This window comes from Syngnathus floridae, chromosome 21 (genome assembly GCF_059516105.1).
Source record: "Syngnathus floridae isolate MCC-2025c chromosome 21, RoL_Sflo_1.0, whole genome shotgun sequence".
In the NCBI taxonomy this organism is placed as follows: domain Eukaryota; kingdom Metazoa; phylum Chordata; class Actinopteri; order Syngnathiformes; family Syngnathidae; genus Syngnathus; species Syngnathus floridae.
In genome coordinates, this window is record NC_142433.1 from 4300325 (window position 1) to 4316935 (window position 16611).

General features: G+C 42.9%; 1 long non-coding RNA gene across 11 annotated transcripts in view; it reads right to left on the reverse strand.

The window, feature by feature from the left end:
- LOC148380022 (uncharacterized) overlaps positions 1-16611 on the reverse strand; it is a 199698-nt gene that overhangs the window by 115170 nt on the left and 67917 nt on the right. The gene's annotated exons all lie outside the window — the stretch shown is intronic.

Here is a 16611-nt window from a genome sequence, read left to right on the forward strand (position 1 = left end):
AACAACCTGACTATTATTATGTGTGCTGGGCCATGAAGCGAGAGGGAGACTTTTAAATAAAATGTACAGCATAAATCATATAAAAGAAAGCCACATCTGCCAGTTATGACTGATTTGAAATCCGACATGGATTGGCCAACTTGCGTCAGTGATATAGTAAATTAGAACTGCCTTTATACTCGGGTGGATTTAAAAAAACCACAGTAGCCTTTGTGAGGTTGAATAGCAGGTATATACTCTCGTTCAGGTCAATAAAGTATAAACTAATAACATCTAATTACATCTTGAAGTCATCTTGAAGTTTCTGTTCTCCATCTAAAGATAGAAGCCTTTTATAAGGGGGGGCCCGTGGTGCTGAATTTGCAAATGATATTTTTGACATCCTCCTGGGCTCACATCATTGTTTGCTTTAGCAGGCTAACGTTTCCACGTGTATTTATAGGTGTGGAGGCCAAGAGAAAGACCACAGCGGCTCCATAAATAAGCTGCAGTGAGCGTGGCCCGCTCGTTACACAGGCCATTACCTGAAGACGCCTCGTAGGGTAAGCGGGCCTTCGGCCTCACGGGCCATGAAGGAGAAAGACGGGATTAATAAGGCGCTCAGCGGACGTAGCATTAGGGACACTTGCGGGATGCGATTAAATCTCATTAGTGCAGACGGCACTTTTTTCCCGGATAAAAATTCATATTTATAAAACATAAGCCAGTGCTGCCTGTGAAAATGTTCAGTTCTTCACTCGAGGATATTTTTACCATCATCCCACATGTCTGTCACGTCTTTTTTTTTTTTTTTTGCTTTCATGCGCACGAGTTGCCACTTTTTCCCCGGCTCGGTATTTCTGTGAACTTTTGGCCTCTTAGATCCTGTTGGAACCTCACCCAGATGCCCCCCGGCTCTTGGAAATAAATCTAGCAAAAACATCACACACATGCAGCCTCGCCATCATACGTCAGCGATGTGTGTGTGAGCTGCCGCTTATCTGTGCCCTCACAGATGCTGTGTAAAAAGCTGGTCAGCGGAGGCCACAGCCAGCTAGCTCCACAAGCCTCTCTGGCAGCCAATGGAGGAAACTACACCCCGCAATATAAACAAGTCATCAGCCGATTACTCCGATTACTAATCCCGGCGCCTCCCAGTTAGATCCACAGCGGCGACACCCCCTTCCCGTTTTATACCGCTTTGCTGCTAAAATATTCAAAAGCATTGTTTCGCCAAGCCATTCGTCCTAAATATTACCGCGCTCATTTGCCGGGTGGCGACAGTGATGATTCCATAAAACATATGAATGGAGAGAGTTGTCATGTGGTCCGAGTGCTCATAATCCTAAATCAGAGGAGCTTGGCACAGTGGGGAGTTCCGGGAGAGCGACTATAACTACTAATTTGCCTCAGAGTGACCCTATCAAAAGTGACAGGACGAGATGTATGCATTACTACTTTCCTATGGCGGGCGGTATGGATGCAATAACTGCAGCTGTAATATAAAGTCATATATAGCCTGAACGCGGCGTTTCTTTCCGTGATTGCAAATTTAATGTCTTCGGTGAACAGCAAATCAGACAATAATTTCCATTTACCGTGTTTTCCAGACTATAAGGCGTACCGGACTATAAGGCGCACCTTCAATGAATGGCGCATTTTAAAACTTTGTCCTTATATAAGGCGCACCGGACTATAAGGCGCACCATGAATGCATCATGTCAGATTTTTAACCCAAATTAAATCATTCTCCATTTTATCTCTTTTATTTCAACTTCAGACGCAACAAATGACTTTATAATCACAAAATACTGATCCATAGTCTTTTTGATTCATGATTCATAGTCTTCAGCGGGCCACTTATGATTGATTTCATAACATAATGCTTCGGGCCAGTTTAAATTTCAGCTTTATAGTCCGGAAAATATCGTAATGTTTCATTTTGGTCATGGTTCTGTTCCTACATGCATAGGACTTCTAGGGGAAAAAAAGCAATATGATGGCTAGCAATGGTGTTTTGGAGTCCAAAAGAACCTGTTCTACTCATCGGATAATCCGTGATTTTTCCAGAGCGTGACTGAAACGGCTGGAGAGTCGGCACCGAGGTGAAGCCCCTGACACGTACGGCGCCGAAGCTCTCCTTTACGGAGCGCAACAACAGTCATTAAGAGATGTGATGGATTACCCACGGATGGAGTGAAGGCCGACAGCGGCGGGGTAAAAAAGAGACAAACCCAGATCGAAATGATGGAGATTGGCAGATGGGTAAAATGGATTGGATAGAGGGGAGCTGAAGCCTTACGGGAGATAATGGAAAGCGATTACGGATTAAAAACAAGGTTTCTATCATTCCCGCCTTGAAAAGGTAGAGCTGATATGATTGGTTAAAGCTGTCACTGAAATTGCTCCACAAGAGCCAGAAGAGAAATAAAATTCAGGCCTATTGTTTTTGTTTTTTTCTTTTTTGTACTTGCTGTGCTTTTCACAAAATGTTTATTCGCTTCCTCCCCGGCTTGCGTTGCCGAAGGAGACAAACAGGATGTCTGTGGGAGGACGAATGAAAGCGGGTAACTCTGACGAGGAAGTTTGCGTCTGAGCCAATCCATGCGTGCGTGTGTGTTTTAATCCCAGGAAGGACTTCCTCTGAGCAGCTTGGGAGTTCTGTGGGAGTTTAAGACGAGGCAGGAAAAAGCAGAGGAAGGAAAATAAAGGGGGCGAGAGACGGAGAGGTGCAAGAATGATAAAGAACTATTAAATCGCGTTTCTTACACAGGCGTGTGGAAGGAAGCCACCCACCGAGAGGGCTGTGCGGCAATGCTGTGAGCTGATGATGAGGATTAGACCCCCCTCAGACGTGGCGGTTGACTCAAAGCTACGAAAAGTGCCACGTCGGCATTTTACAACATCTGTCAATGGATCGAGTTCATTAATCATTACTAATTGCGATAAGGTGGAGAGATTTATACCTCTTTTGTCCAGATGACAAGTTTAGAGGAGACGTTAACCTGTACATACTGTACTGTTTGGGTCAATTGGAAATTATAGTCCACCTTGTCCCGTTTCTGAGGAGGGAGGGGGGGAGAAGCGGCAGTAAAACAGGGCAAAAAGAGCCCAAGTCAGATTTATTTCTATGGGACAGATGCAAGACTGTTCCGACCAATCTTTGCTTTTATTTTATTTTTTAATTTTTTTATAAATAATTAAAAAATATTATTTAAATTAAATATCAAATATAATATAATATAAATTATTATTTATTTATTTGACTTTTTCTATTAAGTGTTTTCTTTGCGACAGGTATTCAAAAAGAAAAAAAAAACACCAGTCTCAGAGAACAAAAATAGAAAAATATACAGATACAGATTCAAAGTAATGAAACGTCATCTCCACTTCTCATCTCCCGCTTGTTCGGTTAAGGTGGAATGTTGATTTTAATATTACAATGGCGTATCTATTTTTACTCTTGTCTGATATTGCCGGCACAGGGGCGCTTTTCTTCTTATTACAAGCCAGTGTACCATCAAAATCATTTTTTTTTTTTAACATATTTATTTAAAAGCTATCGAAGCACATGTGAGGTTATCATTCTGCCTAAGCAGCGTGTCGTGCTAAACATGATCAACCTGGAGGTTTTGGAAGGGGTGGTGATGGTGGGGGGGGTTATGTAATTCACAGGAGCCACATCTTAGCCTGTAATTAGACTTAAGGGAAAAGTCTGGCTGGTAAAACGCTGCGTAACTTAAATCTCCAACTCCCTGCTTGCCTCAAGGCCATGTGTCAGGCAGAGAGCTCCGTGCCACACACACACACACAAACGTCCAATGGTAAGTGTGCTTACTCATCATCGCTGGGCCACATCTGAGAAGACTCATGCGCAACACATTTGTCTGCCAGCCAAATGTGCACAAACCACAGCGCCGAGACCAAAGAAACCGCGGCCCCCATAAAGACACTCCCAAAAATCGACCTACCCCTGCTCGCTCCCACCGCCCGCATTCAACCTCCTGTCATGAACTATCACCGGCATAGAAGTCACTTGAAGCTACTTTATCTACTTAACCTTTTATAAAAAAGCCACTTATCTGTTTAGAATGAAAGCTTTTCGCCTACACAGAGCGACATATTTTTTTTTCTCCCCCCCGACGACATATCAAATTGTTGTCACTTCCACTCAGGACAGTAATGTGCACTCTGTAAATTGCGTCGACGCTTCGACCGCTGACAACGTCTAATTGTAAATGTCGCAGTTAGTCGTGCGTGGCTCCACGTGGCGCACAATTAAAACTCACCTAGTTCTTTTTTTCAAACGTGACAACGACCGCCCCTATGGAAGCTGTAAATATAGATTGAAGAAGAACTAAACATTTAACGGCGCTACTGTCGAAAAGACATCCTAAAAGTCTTGTTGATAAGTACGTGAAAGCAGATTGGACAATTCTAAAAGAAAATGGAAGACGTGGTTGAAATAATGCTTATAATAATAAAACACACTGGGTGGTGCTGCAAAGTGTTTACACAATTTTAACAACATTTACACTAAAACTCATGAGCTGTCATCTCTATTACAATGAAACTAACGTTCCATTTAAATGATTTTTACAGCCACTACCATATTAGAAATATTTACTGCTTAAATATTTAGTAGCGACTTTTGCTAGCTAGCAGTGTCAAGTTTAGGAAATAGAGTGGGATGCAAAAGAATATTTGTTTTATTATAATTCCACCAGCTGTGTGTGTCTGTGTGTGTGTGTGTGTGTGTGTGTGTGTGTGTGTGTGTGTGTCACACAATGATTTGCTTTCTCTCATGATTACAGGTTGTCAGCCAGGCTTTTACTGGAGCTGATGGCTAATTTCACTCTTTAACATGGTTAAGAGTTGATGGCTGGATTGTCTTTCTCTCACGCGCACACACACTTTCTTGTGCACCCGAGGGCGACGTACGTTCATACACACACATTGATGGACAAACAAATCAAATGTCGTGTATTCGAGTTGACTAATCAACAAGGCCTACATATTATCCTGTCACACAAGAGCATTGTGGATAATACTCGCCTATAAAATTGCATCCAATTATTCCTGCATACATTGCTGGGCACATGGCATTTAATGAGCCAAGCTAATTAAATATGGAAATGAATGAGATTTAAAGGAAATAGGAGGAAAGTCCTGATGCATCTGAAGGAGCTGCTAAAAGCCATTTATTATATTTGAGACCAAAAGGGAAATATGATTTCCTCCAAGGGGGGAATTAGAAAATAATGTGTGCTCCTCCTTCATAATTTTAGGAACGGCGACTGTGGGAGGGGCCAAGAAGTTCAACTTCTTCCTACTCCAACACTCGCAGGTAAAACCTCTCGTCTCGACCTCAGGAGGAAAAAAAACAAACCATCTGCTTAACCCTTGACCCCTTCTTGATTTCATTCTGTCATCCTCCTTCACCAGCTCTGAAAAAAAACTGGCTTGGTATAGGTTGAACGAGTTGAGTGAGTCGGCGTAGGCCTCTCCCATTAAATTGACCTCATCCTTCTTTCCGTTCCCATCCCTCCCACCTCGTCTTTATTTATATTACCCCCCCCCCCCCCCCCCCCACACACACACACACACACACACCAGCTCAATCCCCTCTGGTCTTTGCTGTTTGGCCCCTCGCTGGATTTGGTTGCAGAGCACTGATGTGCAATTAGCAATGCATAAGCTTGAACTTTTACTCAAGACTAGAATGTTGATGACTGTGATCAAGATAGTGACATTTTTTTTTTTAATCACATGCATTTTGGTCATGTAATCTGTCAAATATAATTTATCTGCTGGGCAAAATAAACGGCAATTTGATTTGTGTCATGTTGAATCAATTGCCTGATACAAATTTGATTCGGCCACAAAAAAAAAAATTCATGACGCATAATCGCATAAAGAGGCTTGCTGCGTCATCCGAAGTTCCAACAACAGCCTCAAAGAACCTTTTTGATACTTGGGAGCTAATTCTTGTTTATTTTTAGACAATTTCACCAAACTGATTAAAACTATCATAAACTCCAATCTGCGTGGATCGCAAAATCAAATGAAAGCAAAGCTATTGCTTTCAGCCTGATAAAACACACAACGCTATATATGCTAATTAGGCATTTAATAAGACTGTCTAATTAATGCCATGCAAATGAGACAGCGCCCATTATGAGACAGGTTTTGGTATTGAGCATCTTCAAGAAAGCTTGACGTGCGACGCGGGCGGGCACACACAGGAAATCAATTTGCTTAATTGTCAAAAATGCAAACATGTAAATTGAAGTCGTGCTTCGGCTCGACCGCTGCACCTCGCTGTCGCCCGGAGCGAGCGGCGTAAACCAACACACACTCACACACAAGGCCCTCTTATCTCATCAGCCCTTTAATGTCATTGGTATTCAGTGTTCTGTCCTCTGACACAATGCATGCCACTAATTACCAATTCCCTCGATAAGAGCGCCGCCCAACGAATACACGATGGCACACAAAGGCAACTGAGTGCGCCTCCATTGAACATTCTGACTAGGCGCCACTTTGAAAATTGGCTTTCAATCAACCAAGCGATTTTATTCGGCCTCCGGCCGGCGAGTAAAACAGCTGCGGCGCCATCTAATGGCACGAGAGAATTACCTGACGCAATCGTTCGTAGTATGTGACAGCAAAGCGGTCAAACATATCGATAAAACAAACTCCGATTCATATGATCGGCAAATTTCTTGAAGTGTGTCAAACAAAAGATTTTGTTTTCTTTCCATTTTTTTTTCTTTTGTGGTGAAAGTTAATTGAATTTGTATGCAAATGAAGGCTGTGCATGGCTAACGAGCTCAGTGTGCGACCCATTAACACGTTGAATGATTGTTATGCCCGGGGCGAGAATCACCTATAGGAGCTCCAAACACAAAGACAAAGAGGCAATCTGAATACATTACGCATTCATTTACATGTTCATCTACATTACATATATGACACTGATATTTGGGCCTCCCTTTTCCATCATGGAGGATCTTTGAGCGGATAAAACGGAAGTGGCAAATCATTCAGAAATGGAGACGATGATTTTCGCTCCTGGTTGCCATTGAGCCTTTTAGCTCAATGAGTTCTCACCTTGCCAAAGACGAGGGGCTGGTAGGATTCACTCGCTCTGCCCCTCATCACCATGACAATGCGTGAAGCACGGTGAGACCGCGGGACGATTATAAAACAGCTGGCGGGTGAGGAGCGGAGGAAAAACAATATTATATCTGAGCGTTACTTGCTTATGTGCCTCGTAAAAATCCACCGATACTAAGCGCCGATATCATTTTACTGTTCCGGATAACAGAAGAGAAAGCCATTTTAACAATAGTTTTTGATCATTTATTGTCGTTAAGTTATCAAGTATAGAATTCACAAGTGGGAATTTTGAGGTCAGAGGTCATCTTGTCCAATACTTTTGACCATTTTACATTGCCAGATGTTTCGTCTTGCTCACTGCTTAAAGTCTAGACGCCTTTGCTCTCCCGGGGCTTTCATTTCATATTGTTTTAGACAAGGACAAGCTTAATCCCCGTGTGGACTTTTCATAACGTACACACTCACGGCACATCAAACAGAACACGGAGGACACGAAAAGTTCAAAACGACTTGAATGTAACACTCGTCGTGATTACATTCCTCCCTTCGCCAAATAATTGGCTAATTATAACAGCCACATTGGATTTGCAGATATTAAGGGTGTGTGCACTTTTGCAACGCAACTATCTCTCTTCTTCAATTTTATTTCCCAATTCAGCTGTGTAGACTACAGGTCACATTAATAAAGTTTAGCAACGATTTATCTTGGTCTCTTTTTTTATATCGTATGGCATTTGGAAAAAAAGGGTGTGTAGACTTTTTATATCCACTGTAATGTGAAGGGAGCTTGAGTCCAGCTGGGGTCAGCGTGATGATAAGGTTAATGAGGGTGGCTTCGACTCAGGCACGCTTTGACGGCCCGGAGAGCGGCAAAGGAATGGCGAAGAGAGGAAATGATGAGGAAAGAAGAGAGAGGAAGGAAGGCGGGATTAATCATTCCCAGTAAATAAATGATTACTGTCCGCATGCCTTCCTTCTCACGCCGTGTGCTTCATTGCAGGACACGGACAAAAGAAGGAAGTTAATGAGCACATGCGTGGTTGCTGGTAAAAGAGTGGTCACGCTTCCAACCACAAAAAAAACACACACACATTTACCAGACAGCTTTATAGGTGTAAAGCTCCCCATGACAGACACATTTTTAGGGTATCCAGGAAGAGATTAAGCAATTTCCTTCTTCAAGTCTGAGAAGAACAAAACGAGCTGAGTCAGCTTCAGATTACTGCCGATGCTCATCTCTAATAACCTAATCTCCTCCTCGAGTCTCATTCGAGATTAACCCCCCAGGGCGAGCTTTGAATTGGTGCTTTGAAAGAAAGAAAGAAAAAAAAACAATGTCTAGTCAATGTCGAGCTGTTCTTATCTATTTGCTTTGAAATACTCAGCAAAAAATACATTTTCCTGGAATTTACGATGAGGCACACATTTTAAAAGCAGAAATCACGGCAAAAAAAAAATAGACTTCCTATGTCATTTCTACAATTGGTGCACTTACCGTATTTTCCGGACTATGAGGCGCACCTAAAAACCTACAATTTTCTCAAAAGCCGACAGTGCGCCTTATAGTCCGGTGCGCCTTATATATGGACCAAAATTCCTACATTTAAAGTGGCCTGAAGCATTGTGTCATGAAATCAATCATAATTGGCCCGCTGAAGACTATAACTCATGAATCAAAAAGACTATGGATCATTATTTTGTGATTATAAAATAATTTGTTGCGTCTGAAGTTGAAATAAAAAAGATAAAATGGAGAATGATTTGATTTGGATTAAAAATCTGACATGATGCATTCATGGTGCGCCTTATAGTCCAGTGCGCCTTATATAAGGACAACGTTTTACAATGGGCCATTCATTGAAGGTGGGCCTTATAGTCCGGAAAATACAGTGATTGACTCTTTATTCCATCCGTCCATCACGTGACATGCGAGACTGATTATTGTGACTTTTTGGGATTCATTTCACGTTCTCTCATCAAGCAAACTCCTCCAACAAGATCCGCTATTATGGGTCAAATCAAAGTGACATTTGCAGTTGATTGGCCCAGAGGAGAATTGCATCATATGGAGTCCTAATAGGGATTGACGTGTTTAGTTTAGCCACAATCACAGAGCTGCTGCATTGACCGCAAAGAACTCCGACAAACGAGCTAGCGTAAAACTTACGGTGAGTGAAATCAGACTGATGACACAATACCATTTTCAAGCTTTACAATCCGATTACTAAGATTTTTTTCTCGAGCCACCGGTTCAAATCATTTTTTTTAATGCTTCATGTTGGATTGGAATGTTGCGTACTATATGACGTTAAATCTCGAGCAGCTGTCACAGGAAGTGAAAACGTGGACTTGTTGAAACGGACGTTGGCTAATCACACTGTCTTGAGCTCGATGAGTGAGCTGGACTAACATGTGGGCCTCTCGCTGCTCTACTTAACCTTCTCAATGAGCAACAAGCAGACACATGCCAGAGAAAAACCCGGTGTATATGTGGACTAAGAATAATTAGAGTTCCCAGTCCAAAAACATTAAAAACGCTGCCCTAAAAAGGGTGGATGGATGACATCCCTCGGGATTACATGGAGGGATCTGATGGAGTGAACTTTCACTGGAGTCTGAGAGGAGGTAAATCAGCCTGACCCGGGCACGTTCACAGAACTTGGACTGCTTTCAAAACCTTCACGGGGACAAAGGCAGCAACCCAACAGCCAAAACACAGGAAGAGGAATACATAAGGAGAGAGGGAGGTGATGAATGGTCCTCCACCCCCTCGCCCCCCCCCCCTCCCCTTTCCTAATCTCAGAGGAGGATGACTGTATCATCCTGTGGGAGAGCAAACTGCCTCGCCGAGCGCCATTCATGTGTCTCGGCGACAGCCAATAGGAACGGCGGGATTCGGTTCATATGCGAGTTGACTGGGTCGGAGTGGGAGCAACAGCGAAGGCGGCGGCCAATAGGAAGATGGCCGCAGCATCTGGGGGAATTAGCCAATGGGATTCCAGATTGGTGTCTCCACTGTTAAGATCTAATTAAAGCGGTGTGTGAGCGGAGGAGGTAATAAAGTGAAACCAAGGGTTGGAAATGAGGAAGGTTCTTTGAAGGCTTGAATAAAAAAAAAAAAATAAACATAAGGAAAAAAAAATCTCTTTGCAACATATTGTCCCCAGTTTCGCCACACTTGGAGAAGATAGACACGACCAGGTTCTAATGGAACGCACATACACACTTTCCAGCAGCTCAATGGGAGTTTTCACAGCAAAGGTCAAAGGTGACAGACAAGGTTTATTGTTGGCTTTTTCCTGTTTTGACTCTTTCAGTCTGGGCGCTAAGTGATTTAACAACGTTACGTACGCCGATGTCGTCAAAGCGCCGTTTCCTTGAACAGAAAATGACATCACGCTTTTTTTTCCCTGTATCGAATAGTAATGTCCTCAAGAGTGAACATGTAGGAGTTCAATCAAGGCACTCAGTCAAGTGCACATGCTCACACGCGTGTTCATTTGTCTTCCTGTATGTTGTCGTGACTTTGATCAGTGACGGTGCACGCTGGCGCGACAAGACTCGCTTTCTCGAGCTAGGCTGAGCATAATTAAAACGGATCGCTGGCTAATGTTGGCAGCAGAATAGAAATCATCTTAGCTTTCCTGGTGTCCTCACCCGAGATTCCGTCATTCCCGACTTGGACGGTGACACTCATCGTGGATCAGTGTTGGATGATGAAATAATAATTTAACTCTAAGTGATACGCCAATCCAGCTATGCTGTTGTTATTATTCTTTGATCAGACCAGCAGGGATAACAATCTATAATTCATAACAGTCTAGTCTAGGGAAAGACGAGGGCTCGGCACCTTTAATTATTGATCAAACACAACAGATTTGATATCAATCACTAGAGCATAGGCGAGAGTGAGCAAAAGTCAGACGAACATCTCGCCGCGGTTGTCCAAAACCAAATAAAATGGAATAAATACAGAACGCTTGACGCAACGGGGGGGTGCTGATGCTGTGCAAACAAGAACGCAGGCTTAGCTCGGAGATTTGTTCACACGGGCCAATTAGCGCAGGATTTCAGCACCCATTCGTTTAACAAATCGTTTTTTTCCGTGCTCGGAGAATTCCAAATACTTTGAAAACTACGTGCAAAAAAAAAAAAAAAAAGTACACTTCATGCCGTCATAATTTTTCAGTGGTAAAAATGTGATTGGAAACACTCGCATGCACTTACACAACGTAAAATTCCCACATTGTGCGTTCCACATTGAGAAAGATAGCGGGACTTTCCCCAGGATTTCAAAAAAGGAGGGAGAGAGGAAGCAGACAGTGGGAGCCATGGAGGACAGGAACAAACAGAAAAGGAGGGGAAAATGCACGGCTTGGGCCCATTTTCTCCTTTCCCACAGTGGAAATGACCCTGGAATAAAAAACGCCATGTGAAGGGGGCGCCTTGCATGACACGGGAGAAAATAAATAAGTCAAGCCATGGTGTGACACAAGAAGGTATTTCGCCACTTTCCCTTTGGCGTTCCAGTGAAAGCAGAAACTCTGTCGCTCTTGCCCTCGACTCGTCTGTCTGGTTCCGTCCATCCGTCTGAGAAGCTTAATGGCATGTCTCCAAGGGTTGGCTGATCTCACACACGGCCACCAACGCGGTTCCATATGTTCTCGCTATGTGAGTTTGTGCGATAGGGATCAGACGGGATGATTCCGTTCCGAGGCGGCGTGTATGTACGTGCGTGTGGTCGGCTCACGCAGCCAGCTGTTGGCATTCGAGTTTTGTGTGTAATAGTAGCCCACGTTCGAAAACTTGCCGTGTCATCTCAATCTAGGGCGGCCTCGCAGTGACGTGAGAACAAGAGGGTCTTTCTCCCGCGTGTGTGCTCGCATTTGTGCATGAACCCGAGTGTAAATACATGAGCAAGCGTGTGTGTATGTGAGGCTGTTAGCCAAGCGGGCTTTTCAACCAATGATTGCTAACATGCTCTCATGGAGGGTGGTCTCACCTGTGCATGACACGTTATATCTCCCGTACCAAAACAGAAGGTGCCCTTAGCAAAAAGGAATAGTCCAAGTATATCTGGATCAAATTACACCACCTGCGCCACAACTTAGACCCGCTTTTATCTGGTCTTAAGGCGAGTCTATTTTCTGTACAGCAAGGGTGCGGAATAGTTTCGGTTTCCTGGAACGCACAAAAAGACTTTGTGCTGGGATTTGTTGCTAACAAGAAGTGGAAATAAAACTGAAATTTGTTTAGCACTGATTCTCGGTAATATTTCTGCATTATGTGTCATACCGGTTGGGGATGTTATGCATAACTATTTTTCTGCTGTTATTGTTTCGTGACTTGGTTTGCATCCAAGGCCAAATCTCCATTTAGAGCTTTTTAGGAGCTGAGAGTTGTGTGGAAATGCTCAGGACAAAACACAGACAGCCATTCAATAAGGAAAATAATGAAGATGTGGGTTGCATGCATTGAATCCGAAAGTGAACTTCGAACCATTAATCAAGTTGTGAGTTAAAGTTTCACCCCTTCTCCCTTCGCTAATGGCGGCTGCCGCTGGTAAGATCTTGATGTGTTTGTTTTGGGAATAAAACAGGATGCATCTGGCTTACCAATAGCGTATTTAAGTATCGAAAACATCACATAATCAAGCCTTGTATGGAATTAAAAATAATAAGCACAGACTTTCACAAATGACCCTCCCAGCTGCCGCGCCAGAGAGGAAGACAGCAAACCACATCTTAGCCTGCCAAAAATCACATTTCCCCTCTGCACGCTGGAAGTATTGCTGCTTTGCATTAAAGTGTCACACACGCATGGCGACGCCAGCGTCCGCCCACCTCACATTTCATTAGCGCTCAAACGCTACACCAGCCGCTACACCATGCCACAGCAATCTCATTGAGTCATCAAAAAAAAAAAAAGGGGTAGTTTAAGAACAGGAACAGGGGAGCGAAGAAAAGAAAGCAGAAGGTTTCGGGGTCACGCCAGATCACATGATGTATTTTACAGATGGGTACAGTACTTAATGACGCGAGCGTACAAGCTCAGCATACTTAGTGAGAGTCCTAATGAAGCACAGTAGAAGTTTTTTTTTTGAGGGTTTTATCAAAAAGGTGAACTTAAAACTTACTTGGTTTAACCTGATAGTTTAAGACTATGAATTGAATTACATATTACTCGCATCGTTATGATAAAATGCTAACGTGCTAAAGTGATTCTTATATGACAGTTATTGAATTTTAAAATGTTTTATAAGGTTATTAAAGGTTTTACGATGGCTGGCTGGTTGGAATTGATTTTTTTTTCTATGACCTCCTGCGGTGGAAAAATATTTTTGTTTTTATTCATGCAACATGCTTAAGCGATTGCTGCACATCTCATTCGTAAACATATATGCATCGGGGAGTAAATGTTATTACCATGCATGGTACGAAATGACAGCAGCCGAGTGCAAATTCGGACTTGTGGCCGCAGTCAACAAGTTTTCATGAATCCTCATAATACAATGTCACCATGTAAAAAAAAATACTATATAATAATAAAGGAGTTTCATTTATTAAAGCTGTCCCGCCTGTTTATGATTCATGCACCTATCCATGTTGGTTTTTAATCAGGCTAGCGCAAAAAAAAAAAAAAACTGGTGACAAATATATTTTTCAACATGTTTGAGAAAACAACTCATTAATACTGCACGGCGATACAATGCATGCGACTATAAGATGATGAAGTCCCTCCCCCGCAGCACATGTGGATCAGTTTAAACACGCCCGGCTTTGGCCCACTTTCCCAATGTCACAGGACATTTATCTTTATTCCCTTCTTCCTCCCGTGTACCTTCGAGAGAAATTACTTTTACACATGTGCTCTCTGCAGCCTCTCCTCATCTTCGCACACTTTTTTTTTTTTTTTTTTGCGAACACGGTTTTTGCGCCTCGTGCATGCACGCATGTGCTTCGCATCTGGAAAACATATTGTTCCGAGCCAGCCTATGGAAGTTTACAAAAGGGGCGGGCTTCAATTTCACTCCTTTTAACCTCTTGTCTTCTATTTTCAAGAGTTGTGACAGCTGAGTAATCAGAAGTCACTTTATTCTCATTTCTTGAGAAGACTTGACATAACATCTTTAGAACACAACAGAAAAACTTCAAGTGTGTCAGCTCACTCTTCACCTTCCAATATCTATCTCAGCATCTTCCTCGCCTTAATGTTCCCGACTTAGCTTGCAAACAGCATTTTAAATAGAACATAAGAGCAAAAAAAAAAACCTCACCAAAGAACGTCTCAAGCCGTGTCTAGACATGCCGTGACACACAAACAGCAACTTCGCTTGACTTCCACTGTATGAGCCGTAATGACCTCGATGGCCTCCGGTTCACTTATATAAGAAAAAGATTATACAAGTGGAGGCACCACCAGGAGCAGATGAATATAGCTCAGCCAATCTGTGTGTGTGTGAGAGAGACTCGAAAGATGTGCCTGAGAGACAGGTGAAGGCAGAGATGGAGGAGGGAGGTTCTGCAGAAGTGAGCAATTTGTCACTTGGATGTAGAAACAGTTGGGGCTGATTTTGTAAAAAAAAAAAAAATCTGCAAGGAGAACCATCAGTGATGTAAACTTGAAGTAAATGCGGCAAATTAGTGGGAGAACAGAGAGGTGGGTGAGGGGAGGGGAGGGTCTGACTTAAACAGCAGAAGGCCTGCGAGAGCTACTTCCACACTTCAAGGGCTTTTGTGACAGCGAAGCGGCGCCGTTCAGCACCGTCAGCAGATTTACTTGCGCGTGTGCGTGCTACATGTGTGTGTCTATCCACAGGGAATGAAAAATTCCCTGTTGTTGTTGTATAAAGCAAGGACACCACATCACGCAAAGGACGCACACATTCAGTCATCTATTTGGAAATAAGCGGGCACAGGATTAGGTACACTTGCGTTATCTACCGTATTTTCCGTACTATAAGGCGCACCTAAAAACCTCCAATTTTCTCAAAAGCCAACAGTATGACTTATAATCCAGTGCGCTTAATAAATGGACCAATATGGATTCTTGGATGAGGACTAATTTATTAAAGTAAGCTTTACGTGTTTATTTTGTATGTTGTGTGATATTAACGTTTGAGCAACGTTGAGTTATTGATATATTGTTATTATTTTCACTATTTTGAGTGTTACTATATTGTGATTGCATTAACGTTTGAGCAAGGTTGAATTATTTATTCTATGCGCCTTATAATCCGGTGCGCCTTCTATATGGCCAAAGTTTTAAAATGGGCCATTCATTGAAGGTGCGCCTTATAATCCGGTGCGCCTTATAGTGCGGAAAATACGGTAATCATCTGGATCCATTTCTTTTTAAAGTTTTTAAATCAACTGACATTCATGCAATTCTATTAATTTCCTTTTATTCAACGCAGTAGTTAAAAGTTTTGAGTCTTGGTATAAATAGAATGTATCCTCAAATGACATTTTGGCCATTTCACATAAATATGCATGACCGCGTTGGTAGTGATGCACTGCTGCAGTCATTGCTTCTTCTTTTAAACAACTCCACATTCGCGCATACAACCCATTAAACAACATGCAAATGAGAGAGAAAATGAGACAGTGTGATTAAACAAGTAGCCAGAGGGCTCATAGCGAGTAATAATAGTACATTTTTACTCTCTCGGTTGAGGTTAGCAGCCTCTCAGGAAATTAACATCTCCATGAAGGAAGGTAGATTCAGAATTATTGCAAGACAAGAGCATTACTTCAAATACTAAAACGTCGTTATAGTTTGAAAATGTGTCGACTTTGCTTCCCGAGGGGAAGCGTAGCGTGACAGAGTCGCAGAGGGAGAGTTCAGTTTCCCATCACTGAAGTTATCCACCTGGCAGCGGCAGGGGAATTTACAACAATATGTAAGCAGTCGAGCGTGACGTATTGCGGCAGTGAGAGCGGGACTAGCCTTATGTAATTGCCTAAAGATGCCACAAGATGGCGCCGATAATATATTCAAAATGAAACTCCTCAACTCACTTCAATCAATATGACAACATCTCCGCCCCTGTCCTTAATTAACGACTAATAGGTCAAAAGAAAAATCCGCCAATCACGCTGCCCCCTATTGGTGATCTTGCCACTGACCGCCTTTAATTACAATGAGCGCTAACAGATGAAAGCCGTCGTGTCAGAACAGCAACGTTGACAGTCGCTGCTGCTAAACGAATAGCAAAGCAAGCATAAACAAACACTCCTGCATCATCCGGGAAGCCGTGATGGGTGAAGAAGAATGTCAACACTCGCACACACACACACACACTGAGGGTGAGTGCGGTGGCACTCAGCAGTAAAGTGCAGCCATCCCTGGCTGGCACATAGGACACACATTCACTCGGTGACAGAGTGTCACACCACATGATTTATGACGGGTAATTATGGTTATGGAGGTGACATCATATCCTACTCACTGGCTCCCCCATGTATCCATGCTGTGTGTGTGTGTTGTGTTGTGTGTGTGTGTGTCCCT